This window comes from Trematomus bernacchii, unplaced genomic scaffold (assembly GCF_902827165.1).
Source record: "Trematomus bernacchii unplaced genomic scaffold, fTreBer1.1, whole genome shotgun sequence".
Lineage (NCBI taxonomy): Eukaryota > Metazoa > Chordata > Actinopteri > Perciformes > Nototheniidae > Trematomus > Trematomus bernacchii.
In genome coordinates this window covers 19,201,663-19,214,821 of record NW_022987714.1, presented here as the reverse complement: position 1 = coordinate 19,214,821, position 13,159 = coordinate 19,201,663, and the positions used below count along the sequence as shown (strand labels likewise).

Genomic DNA, 13,159 nt, shown 5'->3' with positions numbered 1-13,159 from the left:
ACTGGACTTGAATTGGAGTTTATTTCTTTACATAAGTATCACCATATTAATCACTTAGATTACAGTACATAACGTATCTGATGTTTTTCAAGTAGGTGAGGACAGTGGATTCACAAATGATCATAATAATCAACACATGTCTGAAATACTTCTAACTCACTAGGAAGTAATGTTTGTTATAAAACCTAAAATCCAGCTGTGAATTGAAAGGATTTTATACATGCTGTACTTGTCTTCATCAGAGGTGGGAAGTAACAAGTCAATTTACTCAAGTACTGTTCTTAAGTACAATTTTGACAGACTTGTACTTTACTTGAGTATTTCCATTAAATGCTACTTTAACTTCTACCCCACTACAATTCAGAGCTAAATTGTGTACTTTTACTCCACTACATTTATTTAATACCTTTAGTTGCTTTACTGATTTGGATTAATGATGTGAAATATAATCAACTATTAAATCAGACTTTAGTTCCACCTGGAGTAAATCTGCACAATGACTACTTTTACTTTTGGTACTTTAAGTATATTTTGATGATAATACTGTTGTACTTTTACTTGAGTAACATTTTGAATGCAGGACTTTTACTTGAGTAACATTTTGAATGCAGGACTTTTACTTGAGTAACATTTTGAATGCAGGACTTTTACTTGTAACAGAGTATTCCTACGCTCTGGTACTTCTACTTTTACTTAAGTACAAGATCCGAGTACTTCTACCGCCTCGGGTTTTCATGCAACTTTCTACTTCACTACATTTCAGAGAGTATGTCAGGGACCAAGCAGTAAGGCAACAGGACACAGGAGTGGTTTAAATAAACTGGGTTTTTTATTTACCAAAAAGTCCAAAGAAAACATCATAAATCAATAATTTCTAATAACTAGGCCTATAAAAGAGGTCAACAGAAAATACCTCAAAGAAACATGGCATCAACTTAACAGGTGTTAACTCAACAAACTGACCTGCTACAATGAAAAACCAAGGAACCTATATAGTGCCTTGGCCAAACCAAGTTGAAACCAAGGGATAATTAATAGTAACAGAATACACAAAGGACACTGACAAAACCCAAATCCCCCCTTTGACATGGAAGCAGGTGGTTTGTCCCAATCTGTCCCAATTGGCTCCTTGCAGTCCTCAGCGCTCGGCCTCACCAGCGCCATAGAGTGGCGAAGTCCCTCCCCTTCCGGTGGACCTCCATGGTGTAGTATATAGTGCCGCGCACATATACCATCAGGACGTTACTGATGTGGTGCGGCTGCGGAGTGATACTGTGTGTATGCAAGCCCGCATCTTGAACGCATGTATGTATCATGGCTGAAGACCTGCTAAGTAAATAAAGATGCCTCATACAAAGGTCTACGGATACCTTATTACTCTCCATGACCTGCAGTCAACTATATAAAGGACTATTACATGGTGTCAGAAGTCGGTCCAGTTCGTCATTTTGCCGGAGGTAAACAGATGAAAGTTTTGTTAGCCTAAAGCCTAGCTAACAGGTGCGGTCCCCAGAGAGCGGGAGTTGCAATATTTTTTTTGGAAGAAAGAAAAAAGAGAGAGATGGATCGATTCGAATTACCATCTCCACTGGTACTCACTGGCAACTTGGGAGAAAACTGGCGACGATGGGAACAACGCTTCCAAATCTACATGACCGCGAGTGGTGCAGACGGTGCAGACAAGAAGATTAAAGTGGCTATACTGCTGCATGCACTAGGAGAGGAGGCTCTTGAAGTTTACAACACGCTAGACATCGCACACAGTGAAGATGAAGGTGAAGAAGAAGATGAACAGACTGTTAATGATATTCTAGCAGCATTCAGAGCCTATTGTCTGCCTAAGAAGAACACAGTGTTTGAGAGACATCAGTTTTGGGCACATCCTATGTCAGGTAACACCACGATTGAGAAATATGTGACGGAGCTCAAGCAAAAGAGCAAGGATTGTGAATTTTATACCACAGAAAATGACATGATCAGAGACAAGAATGTGTTTAGTATGAATGACCAGAGACTGAAAGAGAGACTTTTAAGAGAACCTAATCTCACATTAGAAAGGGCCATAGACACCTGCAGAGCTGCTGAGACGGCCAAAGTTCAAATGATATAGCTATGAATGCAGCATCCCAGGAGATGTCTGTACTTGCAGTGCACAAGAATAGTCGACAAGGACAAAAGACACACACACCGCCTATACAACGTACACAAGACATGGGACAAAGACATGAAACATGCAAACAATGTGGTAAATCACACCAGCCAAGACAGTGTCCAGCATATGGAGTATCCTGCCATAATTGTGGAAAACAGAATCACTATGCAAAAATGTGTAGGTCAGCTAAAGCCCAAAATCACAAGACAGTACATGATGTTTCTCCGGAAATAGACCTATATATTGGGACAGTGAACATTGATCAGCTAAAGTGTAAAGGTGACAAGTCGTGGCATTCTAATGTAAATGTTGACTGCATGTGTGTCAAGTTTAAGTTGGACACAGGAGCAGAGGCCAACGTCCTGCCACTGAAAGTATTCACAGCGATGACCCGAAAAGCCAGACGTGAAAGAAGAACACATCTCAAACTAAGACAGTGCTGGTGGCATATGGAGGGATGAGATTGAAGCCGGAAGGGGTGGTAACACTCAAATGCTCCACTCCCAAAACACAGGCAAGTCTGACATTTTATGTTTCCAGGCACTCATCCATTCCCATATTAGGAGACGAGGCATGTGAAGAACTGCGCCTGGTGAAAAGAGTGGACATTGACTCAATAGAAGTGAAACATCCCACAACAAAAGAGGAGCTCATAGCTCAGCACCCAACTGTCTTTGAGGGTTTAGGTGAGTTTGCTGGAGAATATCACATCCACACTGACCCCAAGGCCACACCTGTCATACATGGCTGTAGGAAAATACCACTGGTAGTAATGGACAGACTGAGAGACACTCTCGATGACTTGTTACAAGCTGAAGTTATTGTACAGGTAACTGAGCCTACACCATGGGTTAATAGCCTGGTGATCACAGAAAAAAAAGACAGAAAAAAGTTACGGGTTTGCTTGGATCCCAGTGACTTAAACAAAGCTATACTCAGGCAGCACTACTCCATTCCAACGACCGATTAAGTTCTGTGCAAACTAGCTGGTAAGACACTTTTCACAGTGCTGGATGAAAAAGATGGATATTGGCAAATAAAGCTAGATAAAGAGTCCTCCCTACTGTGCACATTTAACACACCATGGGGGGGGGGGGAGATACCGCTTTAAACGTCTTCCATTTGGGATCAAGTCAGCAAGTGAGGTTTTCCAGCAACGCAACTGTGAGACATTTGGAGATATCCAAGGGATCCACATCATTGCTGATGACATGATAATTGCTGCATCGTCAGAGAAAGAACACGATGAGATATTACAGAAAGTGATAGCCAGAGCAAAGGAGGCTAATGTGAAGTTCAACAAAGACAAGATACAGTACAAGGTGAGCAGTGTCAACTACATGGGCCATACTGTCACTTCAGAGGGTGTTAAAGCAGACAACGCTAAGATCAAGGCTATCACAGGCATGCCAACACCAACTGACAAAACAGGACTACAGCGATTGCTGGGCATGGTAAAATACCTAGCTCAGTACATCCCAGGTGAGGCCACCATATCAGCACCACTGAGACAGTTGTTGAGAAAAGACAGTGTGTGGCTGTGGCAGCACGAACATGATGAAGCAGTCAAAAAACTGAAAGATGCTCTCATTACAGCTCCTGTACTCAGTTATTTTGACCCAAAGAAAGAGCTCATCATACAGGCAGATGCATCCAAAGATGGTTTGGGGGCATGTCTAATGGACGAGGGCCACCCAATTGCCTATGCATCAAGAGCACTAACACAAACAGAAAATAACTATGCTCAAATAGAAAAGGAACTGTTAGCAATTGTCTTCTCTGTTAAGAGGTTCCATCAGTACGTGTACGGATTGAAAGTGGATGTGCAGTCAGACCACAAACCTCTGGAAAGCATTCTGAGAAAGCCGCTTGGAGCAGCTCTTTCCAGACTCCAACGGATGCTCCTCCAGCTGCAGCGATATGACTTGAATGTCATCTACACACCAGGTAAATACCTACTGATTGCAGACACACTCTCACAAGCTGTCACACATGATGAACATTCAACAGTTGATGACATCACAGATGAGAAAGTTGTCTATGCTCTGGAGCCAACAGATGCTTTGAGTACTGAGATGCTGCAAAAGCTCAAAAGTGGAACAGCTAATGATGAAATACTACAGCTGCTGCAGGAAACACACAGACAGGGCTGGCCACGACACAGAAAACAAGTACACACTAAACTGGTTCAATACTGGCCTATCAGACATACTCTGTCAGTAATAGATGAGATAATGTTTGCAGGTGACAGGATAATCCTCCTGAGCCCGATGAGAAGTGACATGCTGCAAACATTACATGTGGCTCATCAAGGAATGCAGCGGACAAAACCACTTGCCAGAAGGCACTGGTACTGGCCAGATATGTCAAGAGAGATAGAACAAATGGTCGAGAATTGTGGGACATGTCAGCAGTTCCAGCCCAGAAACCAGAGGGAGCCTCTGATATCACTGTACGGAGGCTCAGTCACTGGTACATTTTTGTATATAAAGCCATGTTAGGGAAACTTCCATCCTACATCTGCTCCCTGATCTCACGGCGAATTGTAAGTGGCTACTGCCTGAGGTCGCATGCTGTGGTTTTATTAAATGTGCCAACTGCTAGGACTGTCTTTGGGAAAATAGCATTTAGATGCGCAGCTCCACTGTCCTGGAATAGTCTGCAATTGAAATGGAAACTGAGCAATCTGGTGCCACTAAATGTTTTTAAAGCTCGGTTGGATGCTACTCAATCGGAAGCTGTTGGTACCTGTTCATGTGGATAGTTATGTAAATTGTAATCCCTGTAATGATGCTGTATGATGTCCTTTTGTTGTTCTGTTTATGTTTTTAATGTTTCATGTGGAACCACTTGAGCAGGTCTCCCTTGAAAAAGAGATCAATGATCTCAATGGGATACAACCTGGATAAATAAAGGTTTGAAATGAAATCACACAACATTCCTGAGCTTCCTTGGCTCAAAATAAGGGCTGACATCTTTGAAATAAAAGGACAATCATTCCTATTGATGGTCGACTACCTGTCAAAATATCCTGAGGTGCTTAACATTAACGACAAGACATCACACACTGTCATTAAGAAAATGAAATCAGTCTTCTCCAGGATAGGAATACCAAAAGAGATAGTCTGTGACCATGTCCCATTCGCGAGTCAAGAAATGAGGAACTTTGCAGAATCATGGGGCATAAAACTCACTCATTCCAGCCCAGGCTATGCACAGTCCAATGGCCTAGCTGAAAGGACCGTACAAACTGTTAAACATGTTCTTAAAAAAGCACAACTAACGGACACAGACCCTCATCTTGCCCTGCTCATCCTGAGAAACACACCTGTAACAGGCATGCAATACTCACCCACACAAATGCTCATGGGGAGAGTGCTAAGGAGCACCTTACCGAGCTCCACCGTGGTGGAGGATTCATGTTTATATGAGGATGTTGGAGTGATATACAGTGATTCTAAGTTGACATGTTAATGTTCATACAAAATATAATTCCATATATTCTTATGTTAACAAGTGAACAATGTTAATATTGCGGTCAACTAAAGGACTATTACACATGGGATCTTATTTCGGAAAAAATATGTATTGAAGTCAATGGAGAGAGAAAGATTATCTTTCGATCCCGTTTGAATTGTGCCACGAATTACACATATGATGTTTGTCAATTTAAAAGATAATTTTGCAAGTCAAAAAAAAAAAAAAGTGTCGTAAAACTGTGAAGTAACACATTTTCTTTTGTGAAACGCTCAATGAACTACATCTCTTGCACAACAACACACGTCACCAAGATGGCCGTCACTACTGTCTTGTCAAAAAAGGGATTGACTACCCTCACTATCATAGATATATATAAACATATATATATATATATATATATATATATATATATCTGTTTATATATATCTATGCTCACTATCACCACAATGAAACACGTCCAGAAGAATGTCATGCAAAGCTGCCTGCCTTCGTTTGATTCTCTCTGAACTGCCTGATCTTGTGTCAACCATTTGTGCAGATAGCATGAAGGAGAAAAGATCGCCGATGCTAATGTAGCGTTAGCGTTAGCCTTTCTCCCCCGGGCTTAAATGGTGTATTATAGAATGATCACACCGGTGTGACAGTACTCTTCAAAGGGTTCACGAAATATGACTACTACTCTTACTGTTTAACATTTTGGGTTACTTAATGTTACTTCATGTTAAGGCTAATAAAAATGACAAGGCTAAGCCGGCTGTAATGCTAACTAACGTGCTTGCTACTAGCTAGGTAGCTAACTTGATCCAGCCACTCCTGGTCCTTTCATCAGACGGGAAGCGAAAGAACGAGCAAGACCCATTGCTGGTATGATAACAACCTGGTACTAAGCACACAGGCATCTTGTTAAAGTTATCTTATCTTAGCTATCTCTATTTTAGTGGAGGAAAACAATTGTGTCATCAGTTATGAGTGACATCACTTACGCGACTCTGGGATTTGTAGTCTTTCTAGTTGCGTATTTTTCATAGTCTTATATTTCAACAGTTTTACGACAAACTGTGACTTTTTTGACATGGAAATTATTTTTTAAGATTGACAAACATCATATGTGTAATTCATGGCACAATTCAAACAGGATCGAAAGATACGTTTTCTCTCTCCATTGACTTCAATACATAATCTTTCCGAAATAAGGTCCCATGGACCGGAAGTAGATGGGCGTGACTTCACGACAGCGGAAGTCCAAAATGCTTGATCGTCACGTGGTTCATGGAGACTCAGATTGTTCCCGGAAGTTTGTGGCGGGCCGTTTGAATGCATTAATAACAGGAGATAGAACTGCGATTTTTGGTAATTAGTAGTCAATAAAGGTTTTGATTTGCAATATTTATACAACATATCGATATGTGTATGTAGTTACATCAATATGTTTAAAAAAAAAAAAAGTTAAATTCGCTAATATTTGAGGATTAAGATAAAATAAGAAGTACTTTATTGATACCAATTTGGGAAATGTTTGCTTTGCAGCAGCAAAAGACAAGGCATTGTACATTAGACAGTTAAAAGACTAGAATTAAACAATCGAAAATGTAAACATCATAAATAGAAATAAAATAGCAGAAAATATAGATAGTGTGAACAGCTATTTTACCTGTCAACATATACATGTTAGGCTAACGTTGCCTTGGTTAAAGAGCCTGTTGCTGTTGTTTATTGCTTTGAATTCTTTAAAACAAATATTATCTTCTTAAACTTGTATGGTAGTCAGGAGCATCACTTCCTAATGTTTATTGATATATTTAGAGGGAGGGGATGGTAAGGAATGCTTCAAAATTTAGATTAGATTCATTTCTACCATTTTTTTAATTCATGGTGGTTTCAGTAATCCCATGGTAATTGAGGACATAAGTAATCTAAATGAGTAATGTAATCTTTATGACTTTCAGAAAGGACAGGAGACCGACAGGTGCCTATCAATGATTGTCAACTGACAGCACAATGAGTCAAAGGACTAGCAGCAGCAGCATGATGATGATGTTACATGTGTTGTTTTAGGAACATCCATGTAAATAAATGGAATTCAATAAACATTGAATAGGATATCATGCAGTTTGTATGCCTTTTCCTCTGTGTTGTCCTGGCATATACAGTAGTCGCCCCCATGGTTTGCTGTGCTGCCGGGGATGCTCCAATCGCTCAGAGAAAGGAGGACGAATGTAAGGTTTCCCCACTGACACAGAGAGAAGGAAAGAATGGCTGGCTCAAGTCAGCAGGAGCAATTTAACTATCACAAAAGACAACAACAGCAACAAAATATGTGAGGTAGGCCTAATCATATTTTTCACAAAACGAAGACCACACCATTGGGAAGCTTAATGTCTGGTTTAATAAAAATAAGGAACAGGGAGAGGCTTGCAAAACTCTGGGAGTTGAGACTCAGGCTCAGGGTGAGGGTCTCATTGCAGGTATTCAGGCTCCATTGAATCCCCCTGGGGTTCTTGAGCTGAAAGAGGGAGACAAAGACAGGAGAAAGGGTTAGATACATCTAGCAACCTATAGGATGGGAAATTGCTGACCTATTTTAAACTTACCTTGTGTTGTCACTCTCACTTAAGTCCATCTCCCTTTGCCATCAATCCAAAATCAGCTGAGCTGCAACATAATACAGACAGGTAATAATCAACAGAATCACAAGGACATAATATGGCTCTGCTAAAAACACTCACCCATAAGTTACGTTTTTGTTTACTGTCATCACAAAAATAGCTCTCTTCCTTATTATTGTGTAACGTTAACTATAATATACTATCTTGAACTCCAAAATGGATATCCTCATTTCACCACCTCCACCCACTACAATCACACGCCCCAATGTTATATTTAAAGCTCCCATGTCATGCTTTTCCGGTTATTACCCGTCCCCTTGTGTGTTATGAAGGTTTTTATGCATGTAAACGGTGTGCAGAGTCAAAACCCTCAAAGTACACCCTGTAGCGAGTAAAACTCTAACACAGAAAATACCTCCCCAAAACGCCTCGTTGGAGATACGTCACTGCCCATTTGAGTCTTCCATTTAGTTCCGGGTACGGCCTGATGTCATGCGGTACCCGGAACGAAATGGACCAATCCCGAAGAGCTATGGTCACACCCAGCGGCGCTGGCCGCACCCTCTGCCAGCCTAACATTTACTGTTGGAAGCTCTGGTTCAGTTCACAATCATCCAGTCATGCCACTGCCAAGGACCTGTTTCCTGAAATGTGAGGAGAAATCTGAGCTGTTTGTCCTACCGACGGAAGAACCACGACGAAGTCAGTGGTTGAAATTTCTTTTTAACACTGTTCCTTCAGAGGTTCGAAGAACCGGCATTTCACAGACGAAAGCTTCCAAAACATTGCCCAGTTTGAGGCCGGATATGCACAGCTTGTTTGGACCGTTTGGAGCAGGGGAAGATCCGGGTACACAACCTGTAACTTTGCATTGTTATTTGTGTATTTATCAAACAAGACTGTTTAAATGTGTAAACTGTGTTGGACTGCTAAGCCATTGACACAGTGCTAACTGTGCTAACTAAGTTGCTAGCGTTTCCATATATCAACTCTAATATCAGCAGATGGCCTTGCATACATGTATCTCATAGCAGGAGAATGTCTGCATTCACACACAAAATACCTATTGACAGTATACTCCGGGTGATTTGCCGTGCGGTCAGTCGCGAAACGTAATTACATTATAGCTGGCGTAGCGTGTATGCTACCGATCTAACCCACGGAGCTAGACCTAGGTCGGAAAAACATTTTTGTTATGCTACGTTGCTAGCGTTTAAATATATCAACTACAATGTCAGCAGATGGCCTTACATGTTTGTCATGGCAGGAGAATGTCTGCAGTCACACACACGGAATACTCATACAGTATACTCCGGGTGATTTACCGTACATTGTGACAGTACATATACTGCATGTATAGCTAACGAGGCTAGCTGTATGCTAGCGCAAAACAATGTATTCATGCAAGTTACATTGTATGACCGAACGTAGCAGAATACCCGTATACGATTGCAATTATAAACACGTTATTGCTAGCCTAATATGAACCACTAGCTTTTGTTCATAGTAGTTTTATTACACTGCATTAGAGTTGCCGTTCCTCCAAGCTAACGTTCATATCGTGTTAGCTACCAAGGTAAACAAAGCTAGGTTAGCATATTAGCAGGCAAGCTGTTCATTACACTCCTACCACAACTACTACTAACGAATCTAAAACAACTAAGTTTCCCTAATATTTTGTGATTTGCATTTGATTTCGTCCAGCCAGATCCTGGCGGACAATCCATGACGGGGACGGGACTTCTACTACTACTGAGGCCTCGTGCTAAAAGGCACCGGCTGCGCCCAGGCAAGATGCGGGGAGGAATGGATGATACACCGTGTATATATGTATATTTATGTTCATTTTGTACATTTCTAAAAATAAAGTTTAATGGAAATACTTAGTAGGCCTATCCTTTCTTCCCTGAATTATTTGCTCCTATAACATATCATTCATATATAGCAAACCATGATTTGATTTCTCATCAAACAGTAGTAGTTTATTACAGGTAAAAATAACTTACTCTTTGTTATGACCGGCTCGTAGGCCACAACGGAAAGGCAAGGAGACATACACAAGTTTACAAAACCACGGCACATTTATTGTGGTAAATGCAGAGATAGGTGGTCGAGGGGAGAGAATCACCGGGCCGCTGGGATTAATAGCACCGGCTACGGAGGTGTCCGTGATCGCGCTGATTACCCTCTTCAGCTCCACCCCACCGTAAGACCTGCAACACACCTGCACAAAGGCCCTGGGGCCGTCACACTCTTCTATAACAACAGTTGTAGGTTCAGTTCGGTTAGTTAGCGTATAAAATATCAGCTGTACCGACGCCATTATTACACTGATGTTCCCCGAAAAAAGCGGGCGGAGCCTCTCTGGTGGTTGACTAATCAGAACAGAGTGGCCGAGCTGACCAATCGGAGCACACTAGGCTCACAGGGAGGGGGGGGCAAGAGCTCCAACGAGTCGTTTAGTGGAGAGAGTGAATACTGCTGAATACACATGCTTGACAGAGTTTGACATGTTGTATGCGAAACCAATGTGAGTTTGGAAAATTGCACAGTATAAATCTATTTTAGTATACCTCAACAATGTAATTATGATCAGTGGAAATGGCCATGACATGGGCCCTTTAACTAATATTTAACTCCCTCCACCCCGGATAAAAGCACGTTAAGAAGCCCCTTTTCTCTAATTCCACAACGTTGGATGAAATAACATTAGGAGAACGGATTAATAGCTGTTCATGGTTAACGTGTGTTGCTAACTTTATCCGGTATCCTAGCCTAATCTGTTATCTGTAAACGTTCCCTAAATATACTGATTTAGGGATAATCCACTAACATCCTTTAATACACATGTTAATTTGACTCAGATGTGCTGATAATATCCGCAATATAAATCTTTAAACATCTTCTTACCTTTAAAAGTCCATCACGAACTGTCTATTATGCTGCAACTCTACTGCGCTGCTAGCCGCGGATCGTGGAGCCTCTCAAAAGTTCCCCGGAAGTCAGCGGCAAGCTAACTTCCGGGGAACTATTGAGGGCTCCACGATCCGCCATTGCTGTAAAAAAACTGGTCCATTGGGCCGTTTCTCAATCTCAAGGATGCTGGCTTGGTAGTCGCGTACTTCCAAGTCACTTCCTTCAGAAACGAAGCAAGTATGCTTCCAAGCCACAGCTTCGGAAAACGAAGAAGAATGGAACAGGCTAACAAGTGTGCAGGTGTGCGTCATATGAGAGGCCCCGCCTTACATTTTCCGCCACAGATTTGGGGAAATTGGTCCGTGCGCAAAGCATTGTGGGGATTTTAAGGACGCAAAGTCTTCCCATGTGCAGCCTCGAAATTTCCCCCAAACCAAGGACGCGGCCTCGGTGGAATTCCAAGTATGCTGGACATTGGAACGGTCCTGCTGCGCCACTTGATGACGTAGCATCCTTGAAATATTGGCTTGGAAGCCAATATCCTCGCGATTGAGAAACGGCCCTAGAGTGAATGGAGATGTCGTAACTCTTCTATTATACGGCTCTGGGCCTCACCCTTTGCTGAACCAGGAAGTAACCTCCCCCAATGGACATGGTAACTCAAGAGACAAAGAAAGTAATTAATACAAACAAATACTTGTGTTAGCTGTGCTAAAAATGTAGTGATGGCGAGATGAAGCCTTATGAAGCTTTGAAGCTTTCCAGCCAATTGGTTCGCAAAAGGATTCATCTCATGAGGCTTCATCATGGGCTTCATTTGAACACAAACCCCCCTGTTGGTCAAAGTGTGTAAAACAGGCAGATTGGACATCTCAACAGTGTGCTCTATCAGCTATCTCACACCGAGTTCCCAATGAGTAAAGCCTTAGAATAACTCTAAACAACGAACATAAAATCATATTTTCATGTTAACAATATTGTTTTTATTCCAGTTTAATGAAAAGCCTAAGGAGGCTGGTAAACATTGCAAAGAGGGATTTGTATTCCTTAATAATATTCGTAAACTTAACCATGTTGTAGCCTGAGAAAGGCTAAACCATATCAAAGACTACATTTATTAACTACATTATCTCATTTAGCTGTAGCTTTTATAAACAAAAAAAAAGACTTATTGCCCAGTCGTTGAACCAGGGACCCTGCGGTTGAGAGTCAACTGCTTTCCAGCTGAGCCACAGCCCACACACTGAACCTACCTGAAAACACTGAACTCTATTTAGTCCTGTATTTATTCATTTATATATTTATTTATGTTTTTATTCCTGAATTTATTTATGCTTGTATTTATTTATACTTATGACATGTTCCGACCTCTATATAAGTGAGGGTCTGAGCTCTCTTAATTCCATCGTGTCACCGGGCCCGGGCACAGGAGTGGTAATATGGTTCTTATTATACATCCATGGGTAATATGAGCATTGTGGTTCAACCGATCTGAATCGCGGTATCGACAGGCAGCGAGGCTTCGTTTGTCATCGATGACGTCACTGGCCCAAAACGATACAAGCCTCGATACAAGCTTCACAAAAAGCTTCGGGGATTACTCGACACACGCTCCGGCTCGGCGCAATACGTAACATCGCTACTAAAAAGTTTGAAGTAATGTCAGATTACAATCAAATAAAGAGTTTACCATTTAAAGCAAATGTGTGGTGTTAATTGGCATGTTTTATTGCAGCTGCACTGAAGCAAAACTACTGAAGGTGAGGGTGCAGTGTAGTTGGTTTACCCTGTGTGGCTGTGGCAGAGTAATATTATTCTTTTTACTTTACTACATCTTTCTGACAGATTAGCAGCTTTTTACCTACTCATATTTCTGAGCATAGAAAATATATTAGGTTTTACATGGAACAACCCCACAGTATCAACTTGAACAATTAATCATTAATCATGTTTGGTAGAAAAATAATCAGCTTTTTAATTCTTCAAGTAACACCTTTTATTCATT

General features: G+C 41.3%; 1 long non-coding RNA gene across 1 annotated transcript; it reads right to left on the bottom strand.

The window, feature by feature from the left end:
- Positions 1-8,015: 8,015 nt before the first annotated feature.
- Positions 8,016-11,179, bottom strand: LOC117491274. Its single transcript, XR_004556761.1, has 3 exons — positions 11,149-11,179; positions 8,224-8,284; positions 8,016-8,135 (listed from the first exon to the last, which is right to left on the bottom strand). It is a non-coding gene; the product is annotated as an uncharacterized LOC117491274 (long non-coding RNA).
- Between the last annotated feature and the right edge of the window lie 1,980 nt (positions 11,180-13,159).